At 36.4% G+C, this 18,756-nt stretch overlaps 1 protein-coding gene across 1 annotated transcript in view; it reads right to left on the bottom strand.

Annotated features, from left to right (window-relative positions):
- The window catches only part of ARIH1 (ariadne RBR E3 ubiquitin protein ligase 1), a 129,253-nt gene that overhangs the window by 78,252 nt on the left and 32,245 nt on the right, over nucleotides 1-18,756 (bottom strand). The window lies entirely within an intron of this gene.

Raw genomic sequence — 18,756 nt, 5'->3', positions numbered from 1 at the left:
AACTGTACACTTAAAATGGGTATACATTTAGTCATATAAAAATTATACATCAATAATGCTAACTTATTTAAAAACAAAACAATCTGACTTCTGATCCTAGCCAAGATAGAGTAATAAGTGTCTCTCTCCTCCACTGATAGCCAAAAACTCTGGACAAAATACAACTAATGAAGTACTCTGAAAATTAACTAATGGCAAGCAGATTGGGGAGGGAACTGAAGAACTACCAGTAAGGTAACAATGAGTATCCTGGGTTTTTTATCCCTTCTCCTTTATTTCCTGGTTTGACCCAAGGGTTCACCAAACAGGGAAACCAACTGTAGCAGGCATGATCAGCAAAAACTGAGACCATTATATATCGTTTTGGCCAATGGACTAAGGCAAAAGGCTCCTGGAGAATGTGGGGCAGAATAGTTTTCTCTTCTTTCTCTTGTTTCTCCCCACCCTGTGCTGAAGTCAGTCCCAGCCATGAAACTACCCTGCTGCAGACTGACCACTGAAAACCACAAGAGAAAAAACATTGCTCTCAACAGAGGAATCAGGAAGAGCAGCCCTGTTCTGAAAAGAAGCATGTGGAGAAGTCCCCTATTATTTCCTTTTTCTTTTTCTTGCCTCTTCACCTAAAGATATGACAGGCAGGAAACTATAACTGAAAGAACTCCATGCTTCTGGCTCTAGAAATGAAGAAAGGGGCCTCTGGAAGCCAGAGAGTGCAAGGAAATCACTGAGAGAGATCTGGAGCAGTAGATCCCTAATTCTGTACGTGAACCACGTCCTGGGCTCTCTTGTAAGCTGTGCATGGGTCAAACACAGCCAAAGGAGTACAAGCGAGGCTTTCAGAAGAGAACTATGATATAAATCATGGCCTAGTCCTAGACAACCTAAATGGGACTGGAAGGGGCAAAATCAACATAGTAAAGGCTTTGAAAACTGAACAGATAATGAAACCACTGCCTATATAAGTGAGAAAGAACTTGAGCTTAAAACCTCACTGGGTTGGCTTGTTTACTAAAACAAATAAAAAACCCTCATGATTCTCAAAAGGATATTGATAGGATGGAGAATCTTACAACGTAATATTCAAAATGTCCAAGACAGAATCCAAAATTATCAGACACAACAAAAACTACAACTCCGATCAATTCTCAAGGGAGAAGACAATAGATGTTGACCTCTAGATGACCCAGATGTTAGAGTTATCAAAGACTTTAAAACCTTAAAATGAATTTTAAATATTTAGGAAAGAAGAAAATTCAAATTAAAAAAACCCAGAAACTTTAGAACTAAAAAACACACAAGGTCATTGGATGGGCTCAATAGCAAAAATGAGAGGAGAAGAAAAGAGTCAACAGAAATTATCCAATCCTAACAACAGAAAAAATTTATTTAAAGAACAATTTCTCAGGGCTCTGCGAGCATAGAATTCTGTATCCAGTGCAAGTACAGTTCAGGAATGAAGGCAAAGATATTCCCAGACAAAAGAAAACTAGGAGAGCTCACTGCCAGCAGACCTGCTCTAAAGGAAATGCTACAAGAAGTTCTTTAGAAGAGAAATGATAAGAGAGGGAAACTTGGATGCTCAGGAAAGGAGAAACAACAGCAAAATCGATAAAGGGGTAAATATTAATACTATTCCTCTCCTCTTAAGTTCTTGAAAACATACATAAAACTGCTGAAACCAAAAGTTACAACATGTCATGGTGGGTAAAGGGTTAAATATCTACAGATATAACACATATGACACATATAAAGGGACTAGGGGAAAAAAAATCATCTATATAGTTGTAAGGCTTTTATGCTTTACTTGGAGAGGTAAAATACTAACTTTAAGTAGAATGTGAAGACAAATACTGTATATTATAATCCCTAGAGCAATCACTAAGACCAAGAGATATGGCTTTAAAAGCTGATATAGGAAGTGAAATATTTAAAATATTTCAATCTAAAAGAAGAAAGGAAAGGAGAAACAAAGAGAAATAATTAAGAGTTCTAAATCCAGGTACATCAACAATTACCTAAAATGTAAATAGTAAAAAAATTTAAAAGATACACTGATACATAAATATTGAAGCACTATGTTGTACACCGGAAGCTTGTCAATTATACCTCATTTTTCAAAAAGAAATGAAATGCTGCTAAATAAAATACAGAGATAACTTAAGTGTTTTTCAAAACGGCAAAACTATATGTTGTCCATAACAACCCATTTTACAACATAATAATATAGATTAAAAAGGTCAATTCACCAAGAAAATATAACAATCTTAAGTGTATGCACCTAACAAACAAAGCCTAATAAATAAAGTGAAAACTGGCAGAAATGAAAGAAAAATAGACAAACTCATACTTACGCTTGGAGATTAACACTATTCTCTTAGTAATGCAATGAACAAGAAGACAGACTATCTGGAAATTAAATAATCTAATAACCCAAGGGGATCAAGGAGAAAGTCTTGATGGGAATTAGCATCTTGAACTGCAAAAAATAATACAACACATCAAAATTTGGGGGATGTAGCTATCATTGTTTAGGGGGAAATTTATTGCATTAAATTGTTACAGTTTTAAAAAGTTACAAAAGCTTTCAAACGACCTACAGCAAGCAGAAGAAAAATAATAAAAAGCAGAAGTCAATGAAACTGAAAACAGAAAACATGAGAAAATCAGTAAAACCAAAAGCCAGTACTGAAATCAATAGAACTCTAGCAAAGAATAATCAAGATAAAAAAAGAAAACACAAGTGACCAATATCAGTACAGATCCTATAGACATTGAAAGGATAATAAGCCCTGGCTGGTATGGCTCTGGATTGAGCGCCGGCATGTGGTCCTGCAAATTGAAAGGTAGCTGGTTTGATTACAGGTTAGGTTACACACCTGGGTTGCAGGCAAGGTTCCTGGATTGGGGGCATGTGAGAGGCAACCGATGCATGTATCTCTTGCACACTGCACATCAAAGTTTCTCTCCCTCCCTTTGTCCCTCCCTTCCCCTCTCTCTTAATAATAATAATAATAATAATAATAATAGTAGTAGTAATAGAATACTACATAAAACTCTTTGCTGGTTAATTCACAACTTAGATAAAAACGGACTGATTTCCTTAAGAGACACTATTAAAACTCACTGAAGAGGAAACAGGCAACATGAATAGTCCTACATCTATAAAACAAACCAAATGTGTAGATAAAAACCTTTTCACAAAGAAAACTCAAGACCCAAATGGTCGCACTGGTAAAATCAATTAATGAACCAAAATATCAATTCTACCAAAAGCTCTTTTGGGCCAAGGGGCACCCATGGCCAGAAGAAAGAAACACTTCCCAACTAACAAAACCCACATCAGCCATGGCTGCTGAGGCTCAGTGGACTAAGCACCAGCCTGCAAACTGAAGGTTGCTGGCTGGTCAGGGCACATGCCTGGGTAGGACAGGTCCCTAGTTGGGGTGTGTGCTCTCACCTGCTGATGTTTTTCTCTCTCTTTCTCCCTCCATTCCTCTCTCTAAAAATAAATTTTTTTTAAAAACCTTCATCATCCTAATATAAAAATCAGATAAATAACTATATGAACAAAAATGTAACATTGCTCAATAAAATATTAGGAAATCTAATCTAGCAATATATTAAAAAGGGTGATATACCACAACAAAGTGTGGGGTTTATTCCAGCATGAAAGGCTGGTTAAATACTGAAAAACAAAAACAAAAACAAAAAATCATTGTTAATTGCCCGTACTAACAGTCTTAAGCAGAAAAACCACAAGATCTTATCAATAGGATGCAGAAAAGCATTTGACAGAATTCAACATCCAGTACTCATAAAACCTCTGAGCAAATTAGGAAGAGAAAGGAACTTCCTCAACTTGTTAACCTAAAAGTTACAGCTAATACTGTGGTTTCTTTTCACATTGAGTAAAAGTTACAGCTAATATACTTAATGATAAGAGACTATTCTCTTCCCTTAAGATAGGAACAAGGCAGGGGTGTCCATCTTCACCACTTCTATACAACATTGCACTGAAAGTCTTACAAATGCAATAAGGCAAGAAAAAGAAAGAAAAAGCATAGAGGTTAAGAAAAGAAAAAATAAAGCTGTCTCTAAACAGAGATAACATGATTGTCTACACAGACTATTCCATGAACGTACAAAACGTTACTAAAACTAATAAATGAGTTTAGCAAAACCAATAATATACATTTTTAAAAACTCAGCTGTATATTTATATAGTAGCAATTAATAACTGGAAATTTCAAAAATTTGAAGTACCACTTACAATAGCTCCAAAATATTAAATATTCAGGTATAAATTTATAAATTTAACAAAATATGTTAAGTATCTGTATGCTCTAAAATATTAATGAAAGAAATTTTTAAAAACCTAAAATAAAAGGAGGAATGGATATACCATCTTTATGGATTTGAAGACTCAATATACAATGGTCCCTCTTCAGCATCCATTAGGAATCTGTTCCAGGACCACCCACAAAATCTGATGGTGCTTGCTTAAGCACCCTGGTGTAGAACAATACATATAATCTGCTCTCTGCATCCACAAATCCCCAAACATGGACCAAAAATACTGTTCCAAACCTTGGTTGATTGAATCTGCAGATGAAAAACCCATGGATCCAAATAGACAACTGAAGTTAAAATAGTAATTCTTCCCAAATTGATTTATATATACAACTGAATACCAATCAAAACCCGAGACAGATTTTTTGGTAAATTTTAATAAAATGATTCTAAAACTTACAGGAAATAGCAAGGAAACTAGAATTGCCAAAATAATTTTGAAAAGACTGCCTGATTTCAAAAAATACTAAAAAGGACAGATACATACGTCAAAGTAATAGAATAAATGCTGGAAATAGAGCCACATAAATATTCCAAGGTGATTTATTACAAAGGTGCTAAAACAATTCACTGGGTTAATTCAAACTGTGCTGGAATAATTAAGACTTCTATGTTAAAAAAAAAAAAATCAACTTTAACCTATTTACCAGATGTCATACAAAATTCATAATAAATCAGATCTAAATGTAAAACCCAAGAGTATAAAACTTATAGGAGAAAATCTTTGTGACCTTACGTTAGGCACATAGCTCTTAGGTTGAAAAAACATGCCACGGACTGGTAGAAAATATTTGTGGCCCTGGCCAGGTAGCTCAGTTGTTTGCAGTGCCATCCCGATATGCCAAGCTTGAGAGTTTAATACCCGGTAAGAAGACAGAAGGAATCAACCAATGAATGCATAAATAAGTGGAGCAACAAAGAGATCTCTCCCCGCACCTTCCCTTCTCCTTCCCGCCTTCAAATAAATTAAAATTTTTTTAAAAAGAAAATATTTGCAAATCACATATTTGACAAATATTTCTAGAACTTGTACTAGGAATATATATTTCAAAAACCTTTTGAAACGTTACAAGAAAGCAAAAACCAATTTAAAAAAATAAGTAAATGGCCCTGACCAGTGTGGCTTAGTTGGTTGAACGCTGTCCTGCAAAGTGAAAGGTCAGTACTTCAATTCCTGGTCAGGACACATGCCTGGGTTGCCGGCCCAATCCCCGGTTGGGGTGTGTGTTCTCACCTGTTGATATTTCTCTTTCCCTCCATTCCCTTCTCTCTAAAATAAATAAAACCTTTAAAAAACTAAGTAATTTCAAAAGATACTTCACAAAAGATAATTTATGTAGAGGCATAAAAAATACATGAAAAGATGCTCAACATCATTAGTTATTCAAGATACAAAAAATGAAGCCACAATACCACTACATGCCTATTAGAATGTGTGTGTGTGGTGGGGGGACAATCTGACAATCCCAAGTGCTACAGAACATGTGGTGTAACTGGAACTCTCTCATACAGTGCTGGTGGGAATGCAAGAGCAGAACCAGTAATAAACAGTTTAGCAGTTTCTTACAGTTAAACATACACTTACTCCAGCCCCAATATCTCACTATTAGAAAATAATGACCCAAGTGAAATGAAAACTTACGTTCACCCAAAAAACTATATAAGAAAGTTTGTTAACAATTTTATACGTACCTGGCAAAAATTGGAAACAACCCAAATGTTCCACAACTGGGATATGTAAAAACTGTGGTACATGTCCCTACAATGGAACTCTATTCAGCAAGAGAAGCAACTTCTGATACATACAACAATATGAATGATTTCAAATGCAAATCTGCAGTGAAAGAAGCCAGACTCAAAAGGCTACATACAAAAGGCAAACTATAGGGATAGTGTACAAATCCCTGGATGGCAGGTACTAAAGGCTGGGGGATGGTTTGAACAAACCAGATAGAAAGAAGGAATTCTATAGAGGGTGAGGATGGAACTGTTCCAGTTGTGGTGGTGGTGGTGGTGGTGGTGGTGGTGGTTATACTACTATAGACATTTGTCAAAATTCATGGAATTATTAACCCCAAAGTAAATGTTTTATTGAATGTACATTAAAATATAAATCTAAAACAATCTAAATTATAAAAGAAATCTACCTGCACTGGAACACCTATAATGGAGTTCCAACTGTTAAAAGTACAATGAGGATAGACGTGAAGTTATTTAGTGCCAGGCAATTTACATATATTTCATTCAATGCTCACGACAATACCTAATACAAGCTAGGCGTTATTCACATTTTGGAGGAGGTCAGAGAGGTTAAGTGACTTGACCCAAGATAAAACAGACTAGTAGGACTTGGATATTAGAGGATGTTTATAAAAATGTATACTGTAGCACCACCTCAAAAATTCTGATTTAACTCCATTAGGTCGGTGCCTGGTAAAAGGAGAGAAATCTACCTGTGTGTGCTACAAAAATTTGTAATTCGTTTACTGGAAAGCCAATTCATACCCTCGGTTGAAAAATAAACCTCTTCATCCTGTTCTTATTGGCATTCCTCATTTTTTAAAGATATAAACAATCTAAACAAAAACAGTTAATGAGCAAAATAACTGTAATTAGGAAACTAACACTAGCAACAGTGCATTTAACTTTTAGGACAACAAAACAACCTGTAATTTCAACCCTTCTTTAGTTACTAGCTCTAAAACAATGGTTCCCTATTCTGGCTACATATTAGTATCTCCTGAGGAACTTAAAAAATACCAGTATTCCACCACCAGCAATTTTGATTCAATTGTTTAGGTTAGAACATGAGTATCTATATTTTTCACCCAAAGTTTTTACCTACAACTCCCACACTGAGAGGGCTTTTAAAAAGCAAATATATATATATGTGTGTGTGTGTGTGTGTGTGTGTGTATACACATATGCATATATACATATATGTATATATATAAAAAATACATATATATATGTGTGTGAAATCCCATGTGAATATAGAAGTATAATGTTTTAATAATTTGAAGAATATAACTTTCTAAGATTATAGAAACACTGCTTTAAAATTTCTGGTTCTGCATTTTTTAAAAAGTGGGTCTGGCACTATATCAAATGGATTTTATTGATATCTTCAGAGCATTGCACTCCAAAGCTGCAGAATATACATACTTTTCAAGTGCATAGGAAATGTTATCTAGGATAGACCACATGCTAGGACACAAAACAAATCTCAATAAATTTAAAATCAAAATCCTATCAAGCATATTCTCTGACCACAATGCTATGAAATTGAAATCATCATAAGAACACTGAAAAATACACAAAGGCATGGAAGCTAAGTAACATGTTATTAAACAATGAATGGGTTAACAACGAGATTAAGGATGGAATCAGAAGATACCTTGAAACAAATGAAAATGAGGACACAACCACCCAAAATCTGTGGGGCACTGGGAAAGCAATCCTAAGAAGGAAATTCTTAGCATTACAGGCCTACCTCAAAAAGCAAGGAAAAGCTCAAAGGAACAATCTAACTTCACACTTAAATCAGCTTGAAAAGGAACAAACAACAAAGCCCAATTTGAGTAGAATGAAGGAAATAATAAAGATCAAAACAAAAGTAAATGAAATAGAGACTCAAAAAATGATACAAAAGATCAATGAGTCCAAGAGCTGGTTCCTTGAAAAGATAAAGAAGATTGACAGGACTTTAACCAGATTCATCCGAGAGAGTGAGAGAGAGAGAGAGAGAGAGAAAGAAAGGACCCAAATAAATAAGAAAAGAAAGAGGAGAAATAAGAGCTGACACCAAAGAAATACAAAGGATTGTAAGAAAATATTATGAACAATTATATGCCAATAAACAGGACAACCTGGACAAAATGGATAAATTTCTAGAAACGATCTTCCAATACTAAATCAGGAAGAATCAGAAAACCTGAATAGACAGATTACACCTAATAAAATTGAAGCAGTAATGAAAAAACTTCCAAAAAACAAAAGCTCTGGACCATATTGCTTCACAGATGAGTTTAACCAAATATTTCACAAAAAATTAACACCTCTCCACAAACTATTTCATAAAATTCAATAGGAGGGAAGACTCCCAAACTCATTTTACAAGGTCAGCATTATCCTAATTCCAAAACCAGATAAAGGCGCTACAAGATTAGAAAAGTATAGGTCAATATCCCTGAAGAACCAAGATGCTAAAATCCTTAATGAAATATTAGCAAACCAAATACAGCAATGCATCAAAAAGATCATATATCATGATCAAGGACTTATTCCAGGGATGCAAGCCTGGTACAATATTTGCAAATCAATAAACATGATACACCACATAAACAAAAGGAAGGATAAATATCACATGATCATATCAAGAGATACAAAAAAGGCATTTGATAAAATTCAGTACCCATTTATGATAAAACTCTCAGCAAAGTGAAAATACAGAGAACACAGCCTAAATGTCCTAAAGGCCATATATGACAAACCCACTGCCATCATTATACTCAATGGGCAAATACTACAAGTGTTGCTAAGATTGGGACCAAGACAAGGATGGCTGCTTTAACTTCTCGTATTCAACATACATAGTCCTGGAGGTCCTAGCCACAGCACTCAGACAAAAAGAAGAAATAAAAAGCATCCAAATTGGAAAGGAAGATGTAAAACTGTCTTTACTGGCAGATGACATGATGCTGTACAGAGGGAACCCAAAAGATTTCTCCAAGAAACTACTAGAACTGATAAATGAATTCTTCAAAGTAGCAGGATACAAAATTAATGTCCAGAAATCAGTTGCATTTTTATACGCCAATAGTGAACTAACAGAAAGGGAAATTAAGAAAACAATCCCATTCAAAATTGCTTCAAAAAGAAATAAATACCTAGGAACAAACCTAACCAATGATGTAAACAACCTGTACTCTGAAAATTTTAAGATACTGAAGAAAGAAAACAGAAGATACCAGTGAGTGGAAGCACAGTCTGTGTTCATGGATAGGATGAATTCAGATCATTAAAATGTCCATACTACTCAAAGCAAGCTCTAGATTCAATGCAATTCCTATCAAGATTCCAAGGATGTGTTTGACAGACCCAGAACAAATATTTGAAAAATTTGTATGTAACCACAAAAGGCCCCACATAGCAACAGCATTCTTGAGAGAGAACAAAGTCGAAAGGAATCATGCTGCCTAATATCAAACTATACTATAAAGGCCACAGTAATCAAAACAGCATGGCACTGGAATAAAAACACACACACATCAATGGAAAAGAATAGAGAGCCCAGAGACAAACCCACATCTTTATAGTCAATTACTACTCAACAGAGGAAGCAAGCACATACAATGGTCTAAAGATAGTTTACTCAATCAACCGCGTTCGGAAAACTGGGCAGATACGTGCAGGAAAATGAAACTAGACCTCCTTCTTACACCACACACTAGAATAAATTCAAAATGGATCAAAGACTTAAATGTTTGGCCCAAAACGATAAAAATAGTAGAAGAAAACACAGGCAGCAAAATATCGGACATAGCTCGTAGCAATATTTTATTGGTATACCTCCCTAGGCGAGGGAAACAAAAGGAAAAAATAAACTAATGGGACTTCATGAAACTAAAAAGTTTTGCACAGCAAAGGAAATCATCAACAAAATAAAAAGACAACCCACAGAATGGAAGAACATATTCGCCGATACGTCTGATAAGAGGTTAATATCCAAAATTTATGAAGTACTGACAAAACTCAACACCAAAAAAACAAACAACCCAATTAAAAAAACAGGCAAAGGACATGAATAGATACTTCTCTGAGGAGGACATACAGATGGACAACAGACACAGGAAAATGATGCTCAACGTCACTAACCATCGGAGAAATGCAGACGAAAACCACGTTGAGATACCCCTCACACTGGTGAGAATACCTATCGTCAATAAATCAACAAACAGCAAGTGCTGGTGGGGGTGTGGAGAAAGGGGAACCCCTCTGCACTGCTGGTGGGAATAAGGTTGGTGCAGCCACTGTGGAAAACAGTATGGAGATACCTCAAAAAATTAAAAACGGACCTGCCTTTTGACCCAGCAATCCCACTGCTGGGACTATATCCAAAGGAACCCAAAACACTAATTCGAAAGATCATAAGCACCCCTATATTCACTGCAGCATTACTTACAATCGCCAAGATATGGAAGCAGTCCAAGTATCCATCAGTAGATGAGTGGATAAAACAACTATGGGACTTTTACACAATGGAATACTACTCAGCTGTAAAAAAAGAAGAAAATTTTACCCTTTGCAACAGAATGGATGGACCTGGAGAACATTATGCTAAGTGAAATAAGGCAGTCAGTGAAAGACAAATACCGTATGACTTCACTCACATGTGGAATCCAATGAACAAAATGAACTGACAAGGAAAATGGGGACTGACTCACAGATGGAGAGCAGGATGATGGCTAGCGGTGGTTGAGGAAGGCTAGGAAATGAAGGAATTGAGGAAAAAAATTAAAATTTTTTTTTAGAAAAAGGACTCATGGACACAAACAGGGTGATGACTGCTAAGGGAAGGGAGTTTAAGGGGACTAAATGATAATAGAAAAAGTATAATAAAGATTATATATTAAAAAAAAAAAAGTGGGCCTGCATATGCCCTATTCTTTGATCAACTAGCTCTTAACTTTGGTAGCACATTAAAATCACCTGCATAAGCTTTTAAAAATCTGATGTGCAGGACACACTCCAAGCCACATCAGAATACTAGGGAGGGGAGGTGGATTTTTTAAACCCCAATTACCTACCACACAGAGAAAAGCCCCCAAAGCCTAGGTTTTTATTCATTTCAGAATTTGACCTGAAATAGAATTAAATAAGTTACAGACTCCATCTAAAAACTCAGTTTGACAATTTTTCTACATAAGAATGAACTTGTTTCTACATTATGTTTCTACCTAGCCTAATCCCTGAGCTCTGTTACAGAAGTGCTGATGGCCCAAAATTTATAGACTATTTTTTGGTAATGCCTTCTTAAAAAATATTAGAAATCCAAAAGCCATAAAGTACAAAACTTCTCTATAGAAGTATCTGCAACACCTACAATAAAAGCAGATCTTTTTTGGTCTGTTTACCTTTTATTGTACCTATAAAAGACAATCCAACAAAAATGAACAGTTTATGAATTCACACAATTACAATTGGCTAAAAACAAGAAAATAGTCATCCTCCTTAAAAACTGAAAATACCCATGGACAAAGGTGTAGGGAAGTGGCCCATAACATGGTGAGATAGTTGGCACCTTTGATAAAAACTTTTGTGAGAAACTTGGCAGAAATGATCAAAATTTAAAATGTATATGACTTAAAACCCAGAGATTCTGCTTCTAGGAACCTACCTAGCAAAAATATGCAAGTGTAGGAAGGTAAGAATAAGAAATTGCACACACAAGTTACTTGGAAACACAATAAAGCAAAAATATACATTATCTAAGAGGAGACTGCCTGTAAATTAATCTATACTCATAACTTGGTATAATACAGGCACATTGCTTTATTGAGCTTTGCAGACACAGCGTTTTCTTACCAACTGAAGGTTTGTGGCAAGCCTGTGTCAAACTGGTTGATTGGTGCCATTTTCCCAATAGTGTTTGTTCACTTTGTGTCTCTATGTCACATTTTGGTAATTCTTACAGTATTTCAAACTTTTTCACTATTAGTTTTGGTGAACTGTGACCAGTGATCCTTGATATAACTATTGTTAATTGTTTTGAGATAACATGAACGGTTCCCATATAAGATGATGAACTTATTAATAAACGTGTGTGTTCTGACTGCCCGCCAATAGGCCTTTTTTCCCCCCTCTGTCCCCCACCTCCCTAGGTTTTCTCCTTCTCCCTGTTACCTGGTACACAACAATAATAAAATTAGGCCAGCCCTAGTCAGGTGGCTCTGTTGGCTGGAGTGCCATCCTGTACACCAAAATGTTGCAGGTTCGGTGCCATCAGGGCGCATATGGAAGGCAACCGTTCCATGTTTCTTTTTCACATTGATTTTTTTTCTCCCTCCCTCCCTCTCTTTTCAAAAAGCAATTTTAAAAAGTCTATATATAGATACATATCTCAAGTGAGGATTAAATAAATCAAAATCCAAAACAATCCCCTTGACAGTTGCATCAAAATTGTTTTAAAAATAAAAATTAGGCCAACTAATAACCCTGCTGTGGCCTCTAAGTATTCAGTTGAGTGACTGGTCTTTCACTTTAAATCAAAAGCTAGAAATAATAAAGTTTAGTGAGGAAGACACGTCAAAAGATGAGACAGCCAAAAGCTAAGACTCTTGTGTTGAAAAGCCAAGTTGCAAATGCAAAGAAAAAGTTCTTAAAGAAAATTAATCAAGAGAACCTATGCACCCCAATGTTCATAGCAGCACAATTTACAATAGCCACATGCTGGAAGCAGCCAAAATGCCCATTAGTAAATGAGTGGATCAAAAATCTATGGTAAATTTATACAATGGAATACTACACAGCAAAAAGAAAGAAAGAGCTACAACCCTTCACGATAGCATCGATGGAACTGGAGAGCATTATGATAAGTGAAATAAGCCAGGGCGTGAAAGACAAATACCATATGATCTCATCTGTAAGTGGAACCTAATCAACAAAACAAATAAGCAAGAAAAATATAACCAGCAACATTGAAAGAAAAAAAGAAACTGACAGTAACTAGAGGAAAAGAGGGAGGGGGGTAACGGGAAAAGAAGAGGAAGGGTCAAACTAAGGAACATGTATAAAGGACCAATGGACAAAGCCAAAGTGGGGAAGGATTGAGGGGGGGGGGAAGTGGGGGTGGGTGGGGCAGGGGAAAGTGGTGGCGGGAAAACGGAGAAAAATGTATTTTAACAATAAAAGAATTTTTTTTAAAAATTAAATATGCTACTAAAGTTTTACCATCTAGATAGAAGCTGCAACATTCGCTTAAGCCAAAGTTTTATCCAGAGCAAGGCCCTAACTCTCATCAATTCTATGAAAGCTGAGAGAGGTGAGGACTTTGCAGAAGAAAAGTTGGAAGCAGCTGGTGGTGTTCATTAAGTTTAAGAAAAACAATACCATGCCCTAGCTGGTGTGACTCTGTGGATTGAGCGCTGGCCTGCAAACCAAAGGGTCACCAGTTCGATTCCCAGTGTAGGGCACATGCCTAGGTTGCAGGCCAGGTCCCCAGTAGGGGGACACAAGAGATGCAACCACACATTGATGTTTCTCTCCCTTTCTTCCTCCCTTCCCTTCTCTAAAAATAAATAAAATCTTTAAAAACAAACAAAAAACCACCTCCATAACATAAAAGTGCAAGGTGAAGCAGAAAGCGATGTAGAATCTGCAGCAAATTAATGACGGTGGCTATCCTAAATAACAGATTTTCAATGTAAACAGGACAGCCATACATTAGAAGATTCCATCTAGGGTTTCCTAGCTAGAAAGAAATCAATACCTGCCTTCAAGACTCCAAAGGACAGGCTGATTCTCTTGTTAAGGGCTAATGTAGCTCATGAAGTCAATGTTCATTTACCATTCAAAAAATCCTAGAGCCCTTAATTATACTAAATTTACTCTGCCTGTGCTCTATAAATGGAACAAAGCTGGATGATAACTAACATGGTTTACTGAATATTTTAAGCCCACTGTTGAGACCTACTGCTCAAAAATAGATTCCTTTCAAAATATCACTGCTTAATGACAGTGCACCTGGTCACCCAAGAACTCTGATGGAGATGTACAATAAGATTAACGTTATTGTTTTCATGCTTGCTAACACAACATCTATTCTACAGCCCATGGATAAAGGAGTAATTCTGAGTTTCAAGTCTTACTATTTAGGTTATACATTCTGTAAGGCTGTCATAGACAGTGATTGCTTTGATGGATCTAGCAAAGTAAATTAAAAGCCTTCTGGAAAGGATTCACTATGCTAGATGCTATTAAGGACATTCATGATTCACAGAAAGAGGTAAAAATATCAACATTAGCAGGAATTTGGAAGATAATTCCAGCCCTCATGAATGACTCTGAGGAGTTCAAGACTTCAGTAGAGGAAGTAACTACAGATGTGGTGGGAATAGCAAGAGAATGAAAAATACAAGTGGAGCCTGAAGAGGTGACTGAATTACTGCAATCTCATGTTAACTTTAACAGATAAAAGGTTGATTCTTACTGATGAGCAAACAAAGTGGTTTCATGAAATGGAATGTACTTCTTGTGAAAACGCTGTAAAGACTGTTGAAATGACAACAAAGGATTTAGAACATTATGTAAATTCAGTTCATGCAGCAGCAAGGTTTGAGGACTGCAATTTTGAAAAAAGTTCTACTCTGGATAAAATGCCATCAAACAGTACTGCATGCTATGGAGAAATCATTCATGAAAGGAAGAGCTGATTCGTGTAGCAAACTTCACTGTTGTCTTATTTAAAGCAACTGCCTCAGACACCCAACTTCAGCAACTACCACCCAGATCAGACAGCAGCCATCAACGAGGCAAGAACCACCACCAGCAAAAAGATTACAACTTGCTCAAGGCTTAAATAATGATCAGCATTCTTTAGCAACAAAGTAATTTTTAATTATTTAATTTGTTACCATTTATCCCCCTTATACCTTGCTCCCACAATCACCACAGTTGTCCATATCTTTAAGTCCTTTTTTCTTTTAGCTAAATCCCTCCATCTACTGTCTCCCACAATAACTGTCAACCTGCTCACCATCTATGAGTCTGTTTTGCCTGTTAACTGTTTCTTCATGAGATTCCACATATGAGTGAAACCATGTGGTATTTGTCTTTCTCTGACTGGCTTACTTCACTTAGCATAATATTTTCCAGGTCCATCCATACTGCCATAAAGGGTAAAATTTTTCTTCTCTTTATGGCCAAGAAGTATTCCATTGCATAAATGTCCCATAATTGTTTTTTCCAGTCATCTACTAATGCGACACTTCTGTTGCTTCCAACAATCCAATTAAAAAATGGGCAAAGGACATGAATAGACACTTCACTAAAGAGAACATACAGGTGGCCAACAGACATATGAAAAGATGCACAATGTCACTTATCGTGAGAAATACACATTAAAACCACAATGAGATACCACCTCACACTGGTCAGAACAGCCATCATCAATGAATCAACAAAAAAACAAGTGCTGGTGAAGATGTGGAGAAAGGGGAACCCTTTTGCACTGCTGGTGGGAATGCAGACTGGTGTAGCCACTGTGGAAAGCAGAATCGAGATACCTCAAAAAAAAAAAAAAAAAAAAAAAAAAAAAGGAACTGCCTTTTGACCTAGTGATCCCACTTTTGGAAATATATCTGAATAAACTCAAAGCACTGTTTCAAAAGAACTTAAGCACCCCTATGTTCACTATGTTATTTACAAAAGTATTTTTTAATTAAGGTATGTATTTTGGGGGTTTTTTTTTAGACATATGCTTTTGCATGCTTAATGAACTACAGCATAGTACAAGAGGGGACTGAAAAATAGCTAAATTTATTTATAAAAAACTGTGTATTTGTTCTTGTATGTTTAAAATTCAGTCACCGTCCAAGTACTCTCCATTTGAGGCAATACACCTAACAAGATGTAGGTGTATTCAGTTTTCAAACTTGTTGATTTTGATGTCTTTTAGTACTTCTGCTGTTTTTGTTTCATCTCTTTCATAGCATTGGCAAAATGCTTCCCTTTAAGGACTTTCTTAATCCACAGAAACAAACAAAAAAAAAAAGTTGCTTAGGGAGAGATCTGGTGATTAAGGGGGGGTGAGACATGGGGATCATGCCATTTTTGGTCAAAAACTGCTGATTACTCAGCTGGCGGTGTTGCCAGGTGCACTCACAAATGACCAATAACAAAATGAGCAAATATGTTTAAAGAGTCTTCCAAAAAATTTCACTGAAGCCAAACGCAGCCTCTCACAATGCCAGCTGGTACACTGATAAAGATGGGTTCCTAGAACAGTCACCTAGCAAGGGAAGCCTGTATTACAAGGGACCCAGAAGATAATTCTGGGGTTTTTTTGGGGGGTCCCCCTTTGTATAAATATAACTTTTATATAGTCCAGAAAAATAAAAATTGGTCTTGCTTTCCTGCAATATTCATTGCAGTAACCAAATACACAGTATCTCTGAGGTGCCTTGTATTATGCAGTAATTATATTATGCAGTAAAAAACCAGGAAGAAAATTAATCTGTATGCACTCTCATGGAAAGGTATGCATCAATTATGACTTAGTTAAGGAATGGGAAAAAAAAGAAGGCAAGCTACCAAGCAGTGTACAGTATTCCATTTATGTGTAAAATATTTTTGGAAGTAAATGCTTATAGAATGTGCAAAAAAAAAAGTTTAGAAGGATTTAGAACTTGTTAAGAAATATCCCTAGGGACTGGATTGGGTGTGGGATAAAAAGACATATGTTTCTTTTCCTACATTATAAATATATAAATAGAAATTTAAAACACTACTTGTATAATAATTTACTATAAAACAGTACTGGCCTTGCTAATCAAAGTATGGTCCATAAAATCACAATCAACTGAGTTTGTTAGAAATGCAAAGTCCTAGGTCTCAGCACAAATCCACTGAATCTTCACTTCTGCCATCAAGTTCATGAGATGATTTGTATCCACATTCAAATTTGAGAAGCACAGAATGCATGAAATGGCATTCTGAGTTGATTACACTAACTGTAGAACATTTCATTTCTAAATTCTCCTCAGATTTTTTAAAAATCATAGTTTATTGATTATGCTATTACAGTTGTCCCATTTTTTCCCCCTTTGTTGCCCTCCACCCAGACACTCCACTCCCTCAGGCAAGCCCCACACCGCTGTCCCTGTCCATGGGTCATGCACATAAATGTTCCCTAGCTACTTCATTTCCTATACTGTACTTTACACCCCCATGACTATTCTGTAACTACCTATTTGTACTTCTTAATTCTTTCATCTTTTCCGCCCATCCCCCCCCAATCTGGTAACCATCAAAACATTCTCCGTAATTGTTTGTTCCGTTTGTTTGCTGTTTTTTAGATTCAATTATTGATAGATACGTAGTTGTTGCCATTTTATTGTTCATGTTTGGTTTTTGTTTTTTTTTTTGTCTTAAGAAGACCTTTAACATTTCATATAATGCTGGTTTGGTTGTGGTGAACTTTATTTTTTTCTTGGGAGAGAAGCTCTTTATCTTTCCTTCAATTCTGAATGATAGCTTTGGTGGGTAGAGGAATGTTGGTTGTATGCCTTGCTCTTCATCACTTTGAATATTTCTTCCCAATCCCTTCAAGCCTTCAAAGTTTCTTTTGAGAAATCAGCTCACAGTCTTAAGGAGGCACTATTGTAGGCAACTAACTGCTTTCCTCTTGCTGTTTTTAAGAGTCTTCCTCTCTCTAACCTTTGGCATTTTACTTACGATGTGTCTTGGTTCGAGTCTCTTTGAGTTCATCTTGTTTGGGACTTTCTGTGCCTCCTGGACTTGTAGATCTTTTTCCTTTACTAAATTAGGGAAGTTTTCTTTCAATATTTTATCAAATAAGTTTTCAGTTCCTTGCTCTTCCTCCTGGTACCCGTTATTTGAATATTGGTATGTTTGAAGTTGTCCCTGAGGCTCTATACTCCATCCTCACTGTTTTTTGTTCTTTTTTCTTCTTGTAGTTCTGATTGAATGTTCCCCCCCCACCTTAGGTTCCAGATCATTGACTTGATTCTTGGCTCCATCCACCTTACTGCTGATTCCCTTTAAACTTTTCTTTATTTCACTTAGTGTAACCTTCATTTCTGCCTCAGTCCCAATGAGTTCCTTGAACATCCTAATAACCTGTGTTTTCAACTCTGCATCTGATAGATTGTTTATCTCCATATTATATAGTTCTTTCTCTGGGGTTTTGTTCTGTTCTTTCATTTGGGCCATGTTTTTTGTCTCCTCTTTTTGACAACCTCTGTGTTTGTCTCTATGAATAAGGTAGAGCTACCTGACTCCCTATTAGTAGCATGGCCTAATATTAAAAGCACATCCGTAAGTTGGATGGAGAGGAGCCTTAGGTAATAACCAAAGTGGGGGAGATGGATTCTCAGTATGGTGTCACTGCTCTGGGCTCTGTGAGTGGGAGAGGGCTCAGAAAAGGAGTAATCATTGCTGTATGGCCTTTAGAGTTCTGTCCAGGAAACTGTCCCCCAGCACTTGCTGTGATGCCAGACACTTGGGTTTCTCCCCGTATGCTACCGGTGCCCTTCCAGCTGCTGCCCCAGTGCTGGAGCTGCGAAGGAGTTTGAATAAGCTTTAAGTTTGCTGTGGGCCCTTTAAGAGGAGATGCCTGAGAATCCCACTGTTTCTCCCACCACTCCAATCCCCACTGATTTTTAC

The sequence above is a fragment of the Pteronotus mesoamericanus genome, unplaced genomic scaffold (genome assembly GCF_021234165.1).
Source record: "Pteronotus mesoamericanus isolate MK-2021 breed Mesoamerican mustached bat unplaced genomic scaffold, CSHL_Meso_final contig_100, whole genome shotgun sequence".
Taxonomy (NCBI): domain Eukaryota; kingdom Metazoa; phylum Chordata; class Mammalia; order Chiroptera; family Mormoopidae; genus Pteronotus; species Pteronotus mesoamericanus.
The sequence above is the reverse complement of the archived record's forward strand: the minus strand, read 5'-3'. Positions and strand labels throughout refer to the sequence as shown.